At 44.1% G+C, this 12531-nt stretch overlaps 2 long non-coding RNA genes across 2 annotated transcripts; one reads left to right on the top strand and one right to left on the bottom strand.

Moving 5' to 3' along the window:
• Window positions 1-217: 217 nt before the first annotated feature.
• Window positions 218-946, bottom strand: LOC111962807 (uncharacterized). The gene is made up of 4 exons (XR_011477003.1): window positions 810-946; window positions 681-710; window positions 471-581; window positions 218-375 (listed from the first exon to the last, which is right to left on the bottom strand). It is a non-coding gene; the product is annotated as an uncharacterized lncRNA (long non-coding RNA).
• Window positions 947-6535: 5589 nt separating this feature from the next.
• Window positions 6536-7961, top strand: LOC111961235 (uncharacterized). Its single transcript, XR_002876989.3, has 2 exons — window positions 6536-7095; window positions 7348-7961. It is a non-coding gene; the product is annotated as an uncharacterized lncRNA (long non-coding RNA).
• The last annotated feature ends 4570 nt before the right edge of the window (window positions 7962-12531 follow it).

Raw genomic sequence — 12531 nt, 5'->3', positions numbered from 1 at the left:
AACAATTCATCTCTATCTGAGTTTTTTTTGCTTGGATCTCTACTCCTTTCTCTAACCTGCTGCATTAATTATCTTAACCTGCTGCGTAAGTTCTCCTAACCTGCTATTAAAAGTCCCTTCCATATGGAAGTGGCRTGAAAAGAGTWTCTCTACTCCATTAGCCTGCTTCTGACTGACACATCCTGTTTCTCTTTTGGTCCCGCCCCTACCACCTCACTAATGGGGAAGCCATTGTTTTCTGTTTGACTGTCTTCAAGGAGGAGGTTTGACTCCACTGCTCCACTCTCAGGCTGTAGCTCTTGCTCACACTGTTCCCCCTTCTTTCCCATCTTCCTGTTCATTATCAACAGGCCATTTTCTCTTGAAACATCCCAGCTGAGTAGAAAGGAAAAACAATGTGAAGAATGTGAATCAAAGTGTGGGTCCTTACAATGCACAAGTAAAGTTTCTGTCGCAGCATTGATACTCACCATATACATGGCCATTGTGATAATGATCAGGAGAAAGAGTCCTCCTCCAATTCCTGTCCCCATTATCAGCTCTGTTTGTGGAGGAATGATGAGCTCAGCCTGAACATCAATCTGGAGGAATACATTTTGAGACAATGAGTGAHGATGGAACAAGCAATTTAAAAACAATTCTTATACAGTAAATCAGTTKAATTCCACAAATGGAATTACCTGTGTTTGGTGGAAGCTTGAAGAGTTATCCTAATGAGCAAATAAATACATACAAAATTGATGCTTTTGGGAATCTTTGCTCAATAAATATTTGTATTTTTGTTGAAGTTTCTTTTACAGGAAACTTACCCCTGGGTCACTCGCTGTCTGGACATATCGTTTATTGTCATAGCTGAGTTTGACAAAACTGATGAAATTGACTTTTTCTCTATCCCCAGTGAATTTCTTTGGCAAAGACAAGCTCTGTAGAGTGAGATATTGTTAGTATCAACCAACCTAACAATAACATTTATATTGAGATTTTATACAAAGGCATTTGTCACAACGTGTAACAAAACATATACTTAAACCCCCAAATTAACAAGCTTAGGGTGACAGAGGCAGTGGAGGCTGCTGAGGGAAGGATGGCTCATAATGGCTGGAATGGAGCAAATGGAATGGCATCAAACATGTGTTTGACGTATTTTATATCATTCCACTGATTCCTCTTCAGCCATTACCACAAGCCCGTCCTCCCCAATTAAGGTTTCACCAACCTCCTGTGGACAGAGAATATATTTATATGCACACAAATAATTCAATATTAAACTGATTATGGCAATACTCAGTKTAGCATTAGTCATGTAAACACCTTTCTCTGATTATCTTAATCGGCGTACTCATGAGCGAAGTAAGCGTAAACCTATTAAAACATCTTATTTGCAATCTTTTCAAATTATTGGATCATGTAAACACCTTCAAAGGGATACTGTGAGAGAGCTATGCTACTGTACCTGTAGACTTCCAGTCATTGCGCTAGCCAACGCTAGTTAGCATTGGGTCGCAAAACGAACACTAACTCCCTTCGTACTGCACGCAGACACATAACAATTATTTCCACAAGTTCATCCGACTCTGGGTGAGTAGAACAAGAATCTTGCAGTATCCCTTTAATGGTGTATCTGTATCCTGTGGTGTATCTGATCTGCGCATTTGCTATCATGAGCACCGTGAGCATCCCTCTGTGGCGCGAGTGATGCGAGTCCAGAAAATCCTAACGTATGCATTAGAATTACTTTTCACATACAAACTTTATACACTGAGTGTACGAAGCTGGTTGAACTAATTTAATTTTTAAGGACACCAGCTCTTTCCATGATATAGACTGACCAGGTGAATGCTATGATCCCTTATCCCTTGTCTCTTGTTAAATCCACTTCAATAGGTGTAGATGAAGAGGAGGGGACAGGTTTAAAGATTTTTAAGCCTTGAGACAACTGAGATATGGATTGTGTGTATGCCATTCAGAGAGTGAATGGGCAAGACAAAAAAATCTAAGTTCCTTTGAACTGGGTATGGTAGTAGGTGTCAGGCGCACCGGCTTGTGTCAAGAATTGCAACGCTGTTGAGTTTTTCACGCACCACAGGTTCCCGAGTGTATCAAGAATGGTCCACCACCAAAAGGACATCCAGCTAACTTGACACAACTGTGGGAAGCATTGGAGTCAACATGGGCCAACATCAAGGGAAACTGCACCACCCGCAACCGCAAGGCTCTCCAGAGGGTTGTGCGTTCTGCTCAATGCATTAAAGGGGAAAGCTACCCGCCCTCCAGGACACCTACAGCACCTGATGTCACAGGAAGGCTAAAAAGATCAGGACATCAACCACCCGAGCTACTGCCTGTTCACCCCGCTATCATCCAGAAGGCGAGGTCAGTACAGGTGCATCAAAGCTGGGACCGAGAGACTGAAAAACAGCTTGTATCTCAAGGCCATCAGACTGTTAAACAGCCATCACTAGCACATTAGAGGCTGCTGCTTATAGGCATATACTAGAAATCACTGGCCACTTTAGCCGCGACCGGGAGACCCATGGGGCGGCGCACAATTGGCCCAGCGTCATCCGGGTTAGGGGAGGGCTTGGCCGGCAGGGATATCCTAGTCTCATCGTGCACTAACGACTCCTGTGGCGGGCCGGGCACAGTGCACGCTGACACTGTCGCCAGGTGTACGGTGTTTCCTCCGACACATTGGTGCGGCTGGCTTCTGGGTTGGATAGGCATTGTGTCAAGAAGTAGTGCAGCTTGGTTGGGTTGTGTTTCCGGGGACGCATGGCTCTCGACCTTCGCCTCTCCCGAGTCTGTACAGGAGTTGCAGCGATGAGACAAGACTGTAACTACTACCAATTGGATATCATGAAATTGGGGAGAAAAAAAATAAAAATAATAATAATAAAGAAATCACTGGCCCCTTTAAGGAATGGAACACTAGTCACATTAATAAGGTTTACATATCTGGCATTACTCATCTCCTTTGTATATACTGTATTCTATACTGTTCTACGGTATCTTAGTCACTTAATAATGTTTACATATCTGGCATTTCTCATCTCATATGTATTTACTGTTTTCTATACTCTCATTCACTTAATGTTTCCATATCTTGCATTACTCATCTCATATGTATATACTGTATTCTATACTATTCAAATCAAATCAAATGCATTTATATAGCCCTTCTTACATCAGCTGATATCTCAAAGTGCTGTACAGAAACCCAGCCTAAAACCCCAAACAGCAAGCAATGCAGGTGGCTAAGAAAAACTCCCTAGAACTCCCTATTCTACTGTATCTTAGTCTGTTCCGCCCTGACATCGCTCGTCCATATGTATATTGTCACGCCCTGACCTTAGAGATCCTTTTTATGTCTCTATTTTGGTTGGTCAGGGCGTGAGTTTGGGTGGGCATTCTATGTCTGGTGTTCTATGTTGTCCTTGTTTTGTATTTCTATGTGTTTGGCCTGGTATGGTTTCCAATCAGAGGCAGCTGTGCTATTGGTTGTCTCTGATTGAGAACCATACTTAGGTAGCCTGTTCCCACCTGTGTATGGGGGTAGTTGTTTCCTGTTTTCTGTTGTGTGTCGCACGCGCCAGAACTGTTTGGTCGTTCTCTTTGTTATTTTGTTTATTCAGTGTTCATTTGAATAAATATGGACACGTACACGCTGCACCTTGGTCCTCTCCTTCCAACAGCGCTTACAGAACTACCAACCACAAACGGACCAAGCAGCGTGGTAACGAAGGGCAGCGCGATCTGGAGAAATGGACATGGGAGGAAATATTGGACGGCAAGGGACCCTGGGCACAAGCGGCGGGAGAGTATCGCCGTCCGAAAGAGGAGCTGGAGGCAGCTAGAGCGGAGCGGGCGACACTACGAGGAATTGGCTCGAGGTAACGGGCACGAGAGGCAGCCAAATATTTTTTTTTGGGGGGTGGGGGCACACGGGGAGATTGGCGGACTCAGGTAGGAGACCTGAGCATACTCCCCGGTGCTTACCATGGCGAGAGAGTGACTGGGCAGGTACGTGTTATGCGGGTGAAGCGGACGGTGTCCCGTGCGGCACGCATAGCCTGGTGCCTACATGCAGGCTCCTCGAATCGGGCCGGGGCTAGAGTGGGCATCGAGCCAGGAGGGATGATGCCGGCTCAGCGATCTGGTCTCCAGTGGCGTCTCCTCGGCCGGGGGTATACTGCACCAGCCTAGCACGGTGTCCAGGTTCGCGCAGCACGCCAGTGTGGCTGGTTCAACTCCGCCGCACTTGCCGGGCTACAGGGAGTATCAGCCAGGATGAGTTGTGCTACTCTGCGCTCGAACCGCAGTGCGCCTCCCCGGTCCAGTGCATCGGTGCCCGGCCAAGGACAAGGCCTCCTGCATGTCTCCCAGCTGGTGAGTTCTGTGCCTGTGCTAAGCCCTAACTCCTGCATGTCTCCCCAGCCTGGTGAGTCTGTGCTTCTCCAGAGCGTAGCCTCAGTGATGATCCATGGCCAGAAGCCTCCAGTGGTGGATCCATGGCACGAAGCCTCCTGTGATGATACATGGCACGAAGCTCCTGTGATGATCATGGCACGAAGCCTTCCAGTGATGATCCATGGCACGAAGCTCAGTGATGATCCAATGGCACGAAGCATCCAGTGATGATCCATGGCACGAAGCTCCAGTGATGATCCATGGCGAAGCTCAGTGTGATCCATGGACGAAGCCTCCAGTGATGATCCATGGCACGAAGCCTCCAGTGGTGATCCATGGCACGAAGCCGTCCAGTGATGATCCATGGCACGAAGCTCCAGTGATGATCCATGGCAAGAAGCCTCAGAGTGATGATCCATGGCAAGAAGCCTCAGTTGATGATCCATGCAAGAAGCTCGTTCATGGCGAGCTGCAGTGATACCATGGAGCAAGCTCCAGTGATGATCCATGGCACGAAGGCCTCCAGTGATGATCCATGGCACGAAGCCTCCTGTGATGATCCATGGCACGAAGCCTCCTGTGATGATCCATGGCACGAAGCCTCCAGTGATGATCCATGGCACGAAGCCTCCAGTGAGGATCAATGGCACGAAGCCTCCAGTGATGATCCATGGCAAGAAAGCCTCCAGTGGTGATCCATGGCACGAAGCCTCCAGCGTCACCCTCTAATTCGGAGCCTCCAGTGACGCCTCCCTGTCAGCAGCCAAGTCTGCCCTCTGTCCGGAGCAGCCAGAGCTCCCTCCTGTGGAGCAGCCAGAGTCTCCCTCCTGTCCGGAGCAGCCAGAGTCTCCCTCCTGTCCGGAGCAGCCAGAGTCTCCCTCTGTCCGGAGCAGCCAGAGTTCCCTCCTGTCCGGAGCAGCCAGAGTCTCCCTCCTGTCGGGAGCAGCCAGAGTCCCTCCTGTGGAGCAGCCAGAGTCTCCCTCCTGTCCGGGGGCCTGCGCTGTTGAGGGTCCTCAGTCCGGGGTCGGTGGCGAGGGTCCCCTTGGCGCCACCTAAGTGGGCCAAGCCAGAGGTGGAGCGGGGTCTACGTCCGCACCGGAGCCGCCACCGCGGTGAAATGCCCACCCAGACCCTCCCTATAGGTTCATGGTTTTGGGGCCGGCGGACTTCGCACCATTGGGGGGGGTACTGTCACGCCCTGACCTTAGTTCCTTTGTTATGTCTCTATTTTGGTTTGGTCAGGGCGTGAGTTGGGGTGGGCATTCTATGTTTTGTTCTATGTTGTCCTTTTCTATGTGTTAGGCCTGGTATGGTTCCCAATCAGAGGCAGCTGTCAATCGTTGTCTCTGATTGAGAACCWTACTTAGGTAGCCTGTTCCCACCTGTGTTTGTGGGTAGTTGTTTTCTGTTGTGTGTCTACACCAGCCAGAACTGTTTCGGTCGTTCTCTTTGTTGTTTTTTGTCATTTAGTGTTCAGTTTATTTGATTAAATTTACTATGAACAGTTACCACGCTGCACCTTGGTCCTCTCCTTCCAACAGCCGTTACAAAGTGCAATATGTGCCATGTAAAAAAGCTAACGTTTAAGTTCATTGCTCAGAACATGAGAACATACTGTATGAAAGCTGGTGGTTCCTTTTAACATGAGTCTTCAATATTCCCAGTTAAGTTTTACGTTGTAGTTATTATAGGAATTATAGTACTATTTCTCTCTATACCATTTGTATTTCATATACCTTTGACTATTGGATGTTCTTATAGGCACTTTAGTATTGCCAGCCTAACCTCGGGAGTTGATAGACTTGAAGTCATAAACAGCGTTGTGCATCCCAGCATTGCTAAGAGCTGCTGTTTGAATGAATGCTTACAAGTCTGCTGCTGCCTACCACCGCTCAGTCAGACTGCTCTATCAAATATCAAATAATGTACTTAATTATAATAAACACACAGAAATACAAGCCTTTGGTCCTTAATATGGTCAAATCCGGAACTATCATTTTGAAAACAAAACATTTATTCTTTCAGTGAAATACGGAACCCGTTCCGTATTTTATCAAACGGGTGGCAACCCGAAGTCTAAATATTACTGTTACATTGCACAACCTTCAATGTTATGTCATAATTATGTAAAATTCTGGCAAATTAATAGGCTCTATGCATTATACCGCCTCCAACATTCTAATTTACTTCCGATCGGGTTGATGACTTCCGGAGCGAGTTCTGCTATTGTTTTTATCATTAGCTTACTAGCTATCATCGATGCATTTCTGACTGAAATAGTTCGCAATGACTACGTTTAAATTACAGCCCCGCGAAGGAGGTGCTAATGAACATTGTTCAGTGCCTCTGTGTTCAGTKTCTTCCAAATCCATCGTTTCCCGGTCGATGTAGAGGCTCAAAAAAAGGTGGTTGGTGGCAGTACGTCGTGACAACTTTGCTGTCACCAAACACACAAAGGTGTGTAGTACACATTTCGTCAAAAGTGACTTTGTTGAGCGACAATACCTAAAAAGAGGTGTTGTTCCTACTGTCTTCGCGTGGAACTGGCACATTAAAAAGAGACCTGGTGTTTGGGAAAGAAGACTGAAACCTCCTGCTCCGACTGAGGGGGATGAAGAACAAGGTGCGCTGCCTATGGACTGTGCCGTCTCTGATCCGGTCCAGAGCATGGGCCAAGCCGGTGTAAATGTACATGTGTTTATTTGCTAGCAGCAAAATAATCATTTGTTTATCTACGACATGTATCAATCGTTTGTGTGGAGCTTGTATTGGCTTTAATTAGGCAATGAGTAACAGGGGTGGGTGGGGGAAAGAAATCAAGTAAACACAGAATAGCCAGAATGCAAGATTGAATACAATGTYAGAGATGTGTAATTGATTAACTGAACTGTTGAACATTTGCTGAAATAATTTTTTTTAAACAAATCTATTCTACTGTAGAAGTTAACATTCTTCAGTGTGCAGTACTCCTGTACAGCCACTGGCTCCATGGCTAGACCCCTCTTCATCTCCATGGTCTGCATACCAGATCCCTTGCCATTCCGGGCTGCTGCTCTGCTCCCTTGTAGCAACCTCGACTTTGTGTGACATCTCGTAGGTTGTCTCTAATGCCTTGAGGTGGAACTGCTCCTGATGGCTAAGGACGTAAGCACACTAGGAAGCCTGAAGCCTGTAGCCATCTAATGGAAGTATTGGTGGAGAAGTGGCATTGGCAATCTTCACAATTTCACGGGTCTTTGGCTGTGGAAGCTGATAGGACAGAACACTGCCGGCTTGCACTGGCCCAAAGGCGGACTCAACCAGGGGCACGTCAGCTGACATTTCCATTGTTGTCACAAGAGGGGCAGTAAGTGGAGAAAAGTTGGCATACGTTTCTGATACGGAGAGAAGGTCCATGTCAGACATGTATCCATTGAGTGCTTTGTAGAGAGAACTTCTGCAAAACATTTAAAAACCTTAACATCAGGTTGGAGAGATTACTATGACAAAGACTCATGTAACTTTTCCAGAAACAGCACAAGCCCGAAAGTTCAAATAAAATGAATTAAAATATACAGATTTATAGATGATATATTTACCCCCAGTCTTTGTCCCAAACATTTGTCATTATCATCTGGATACAATCACAAGAAAATGTTTTCTAAAATGTTTCCATTCTAGGAATCTCCAACTTACCTTATTCCATCAGCACACAAGTTAGTAGGTTTACAGAACTCTATCCCATCAACCGGACCTGGCTTCACACCCTAATTAACAAGGATTTACTGTTACATAGGCTGAATACTTTTCAGGTGCATTTTTTAATAGATATTGATAGACTCACAAGTGTTCTTGGCTTGTGCCAACGCTGTCTTGTGCCAACGAGTCTGTGCAGCTGTGAACTGGTGGTGCAGCAGGAATGTTTAGTTGAGAGTAGTGCGCTGTCTGGTTAAGAAGGGCCACCAGATGATTGCACAGAGCACTTCCTGCAACACAGGAGCAGTGGCTTTGGACCACTATCACTGGTACRGAGTGCTTTAACACCATCTGTGAAGATAAGTGAAGTGACTGAAGTGAGAAACAAGAATGAYGCGGCCCATAAATAACAATAAACATAGTAGTGTCTAGTCTTCTTAACTAGGGGCTCATTTAACTATACAGGAATACAATGTGTCTCAGTAACACAATTACCAAACACTGCGTCAACAGATCTTTACCAAATAACCTGTTAAGTGGGCAATTCTAAATTGGGATTGGGACCCATCATTAATATCTGTCACGTTCTGACCTTAGTTCCTTTTTTATGTCTTTGTGTTAGGTTGGTCAGGGCGTGAGTTGGGGTGGGTAGTCTATGTTCTTTTTTCTATGTTATTGTATTTCTGTGTTTGGCCTGGTATGGTTCTCAATCAGAGGCAGCTGTCGATCATTGTCTCTGATGGAGAATCATACTTAGGTAGCCTGTTTTCCCCATTTTGGTTGGTGGGTGTTTATTTTCTATTAGTGTCTGTTCACCTTGCAGAACTGTTTCGTTTTCTCCTCGTTGTTATTTTGTGTAGTGTTCAGTTTTCTATTAAATTATGACGAACACTTACCACGCTGCATTTTGGTCCTCTTCTCCTTCACCAGACGAGTATCGTTACAATATCTATCTACTGATAAGATTAAACGTTGACACTGTCTCCAACACATTTTGACCATGATGACAGTGTCTSACAGGAGATGTTTAACAAGGTCCCTAGTAGCGATCTATAACCTTTCCCTACTCTCATGCTGTGTGGCTTTTCACTCTTCCTCATGGACCTGTGACAGGCAGCCCTCACGGTGATCTCCCCTGTCAATGTATCTTTGTTAGATACTGTGTAGAAGAAACATGAATAACAGAGACATGAATAACAATTATTTTCAGCTAGCAAATATAGCTAGCAAGCATAACTTAACCAAGCTAATGAAAATACACACATTCTCAGGTAGATTCTGTCAACGTTACATCATTTTACGAACTAGCTAGCTACAGTTAATAGTTAAATAGTTAACCTAGTAATATCATCAACCATGTGTAGTTAACTAGTGATTATGTTAAGATTGATTGTTTTTTTCTAAGATAAGTTTAATGCTAGCTAGCAACTTACCTTGGCTCCTTGCAGCCACAAGGTCCTTTTGATGCTGCACTCGCATAACAGGTGGTCAGCCTGCCACGCAGTCTCCTTGTGGATTGCAATGTAGTCGGCCATAATCGGCATCCAAAAAGGTCGATTACCGATTGTTATGAAAACTTGAAATCGGCCCTAATTAATCGGCCATGCCGGTCGACCTCTAGCCTGTTCGCTCCCTTTCGGCCAGAGGTGAGTGAAAGACACTCAAAAAGGAGAGGAGAAGAGTCATATAAACAGTAGTGTAACTCAATACATCATCAACTATACAATTTTCACTTGAAGAGTTTTAGTTTTTTACATTAGTTTAAGCAAATTCAGAAAATATAAATAACTCCCTGAAAATTCATGAATATTGAATTGATCTTTGTCCAATGGTGAACTGCCACAGATTACCATCGTGATTTAGCTGCAAATTGTGTTATTTTCTTCAAGGTGTTGTAGGAGCTTCTTGATGTTGTCAACTGAAGCTGTAATGTAGATAAAATGTCATTCTCAGCTAGGCCTAACCTAATGTATTATTTTGTTATTTTGTCTTCTGCTTTTTTTCAAACAACTCAATGGTGCAGACATTAAAGTAACCGTCCAGTGAAAATCTCACTTTTAAAAGTTAATATTCTGTTAAATTATACCCAAATAATGTTGTTGACTCATCCTATACTCTTATTTGTGCCCAAAGCATAAAATGGAGAAAAAAAACACTTCAAAAACCCCACCTCAAACTTACATCTCAAAAATGATTGCTTTCATCATAGAGGATGATGTCATCCTCCTGAGGAGAATGAGCTGGCCAATCAGTGGTCTACTGCTTTTCAACATAGTTAAAAATAAAAATAAATAGGAAGGAAGAATATTTCACTATATTAATTATTGTAATTAATATAGGTCATATTTCATAGAAATCTGGAAACACTGGACAGTCACATTAAGAGACTGTTCCTTCTCCTGCTAGAACAAAATAAATKTATGTTAACTGTTGGTCACTAGAGACTAGTATTCCAATAACTACAGGTACTCCGATTTTCTATTCTGTTAGGGCTCTGGCTCTATTCAATCTGCATCAAGGAAGTCCAGCTTTACAGCGTGATTGAAATCTAAAGGCAATGTTCCCTCTTTAGCAGAGACTGCATTCACAGTAAACGCTGCATATGTCGGCTCAATCCGAAATTACCTTCATATTTCTATTGCAGAATCTGTAAAGCTTCAGCGTTACAGATTGAATAGAGCCTTTAAGTATTTTCCCATATTTCAATGGATTAGGGGTTAAGGTTAGGGTTAGCTACTTCCTTTCCCGCCAGCCTGGATTTGGAACCATCATGGCTGCGGTGCCATCATGGCTCATGGTGCCATTCCCTTTCTGGTTACACATGTGTCAGTTGTCTAACCAAATACATCTTTCGTTTGTGTATATCCTCCTCTCTAGCACCACTCTTTCACATTTAAAATGTTAGTCATTTAGCAGACACTCTTGTCCAGACACTCTTTGAAGTTATAAACAATTCTATTGAGCCATATCCATTTAATTGTCTAGAATCCATAAACAATGCAAGCAACTGTAAGCAACATGACTTTACAGATCACATTTGTATAATTTGACATAAAGCAAGAAACAAGCTTAGCCAGTAAATAAATGTACTTACCAGTGACAATGAGGAGATCATCAGCTCAAACCTGTTGTGTACAGGTATTTATGCTCCAGCAGCACAGACTTTACATAAGCCAAACAGGTCATATCAGGGAAATAATGCCTACCTATAAGAATTAAAAGTGAAACTTAATTCCCATAGTTATGTAAAAACAATCATATTAAATGCAGACCCTCCTCTCTTCGATGGGGACAAGAAGATAAAGATTTCAAAGCCTTGTTTTTCCCRCAATTGCATTTTGAAATGTTATACAATCAGAACGCATTTTTCAAGGCGCTGGGGGGAGGAGAGTGCCTCGCTCATCACATCAGCAGGCCCCAGAGAAACAGGCACAGGGCAGGGCAGACACTTTCATTACAGCAATCGTGAGGATAATGCATTTTCAGTGGCGTGTACTCATGATTAACAATATTTAGTTTTTACAAAATTCACCTAAAAAAAGAATATATGTATATGTATATATGTACAGTGAGGGAAAAAAGTATTTGATCCCCTGCTGATTTTGTTCGTTTGCCCACTGACATTGAAATGATCAGTCTGTAATTTTAATGGTAGGTTTATTTGAACAGTGAGAGACAGAATAWCAACAAAAAAATCCAGAAAAACGYATGTCAAAAATKTTATAAATTGATTTGCATTTTAATGAGGGAAATAAGTATTTGACCCCTCTGCAAAAACATGACTTAGTACTTGGTGGCAAAACCCTTGTTGGCAATCACAGAGGTCAGATGTTTCTTGTAGTTGGCCACCAGGTTGCACACATCTCAGGAGGGATTTTGTCCCACTCCTCTTTGCAGATCTTCTTCAAGTCATTAAGGTTTCGAGGCTGACGTTTGGCAACTCGAACCTTCAGCTCCCTCCACAGATTTTCTATGGGATTAAGGTCTGGAGACTGGCTAGGCCACTCCAGGACCTTAATGTGCTTTTTCTTGAGCCACTCCTTTGTTGCCTTGGCCGTGTGTTTTGGGTCATTGTCATGCTGGAATACCCATCCACGACCCATTTTCAATACCCTGGCTGAGGGAAGGAGGTTTTCACCCAAGATTTGACGGTACATGGCCCCGTCATCGTCCCTTTGATGCGGTGAAGTTGTCCTGTCCCCTTAGCAGAAAACACCCCCAAACATAATGTTTCCACCTCCATGTTTGACGGTGGGGATGGTTTCTTGGGGTCATAGGCAGCATTCCTCCTCCTTCAAACACGACAAGTTGAGTTGATGCCAAAGAACTGCATTTTGGTCTCGTCTGACCACAACACGTTCACCCAGTTGTCCTCTGAATCATTCAGATGTTCATTGGCAAACTTCAGACGGGCATGTATATGTGCTTTTCTTGAGCAGGGGACCTTGC

This window comes from Salvelinus sp. IW2-2015, linkage group LG4q.1:29, assembly GCF_002910315.2.
Source record: "Salvelinus sp. IW2-2015 linkage group LG4q.1:29, ASM291031v2, whole genome shotgun sequence".
In the NCBI taxonomy this organism is placed as follows: Eukaryota; Metazoa; Chordata; class Actinopteri; order Salmoniformes; family Salmonidae; genus Salvelinus; species Salvelinus sp. IW2-2015.
Note: the sequence above shows the minus strand (reverse complement) of the source record. Positions and strands in the feature narration are given on the sequence as shown.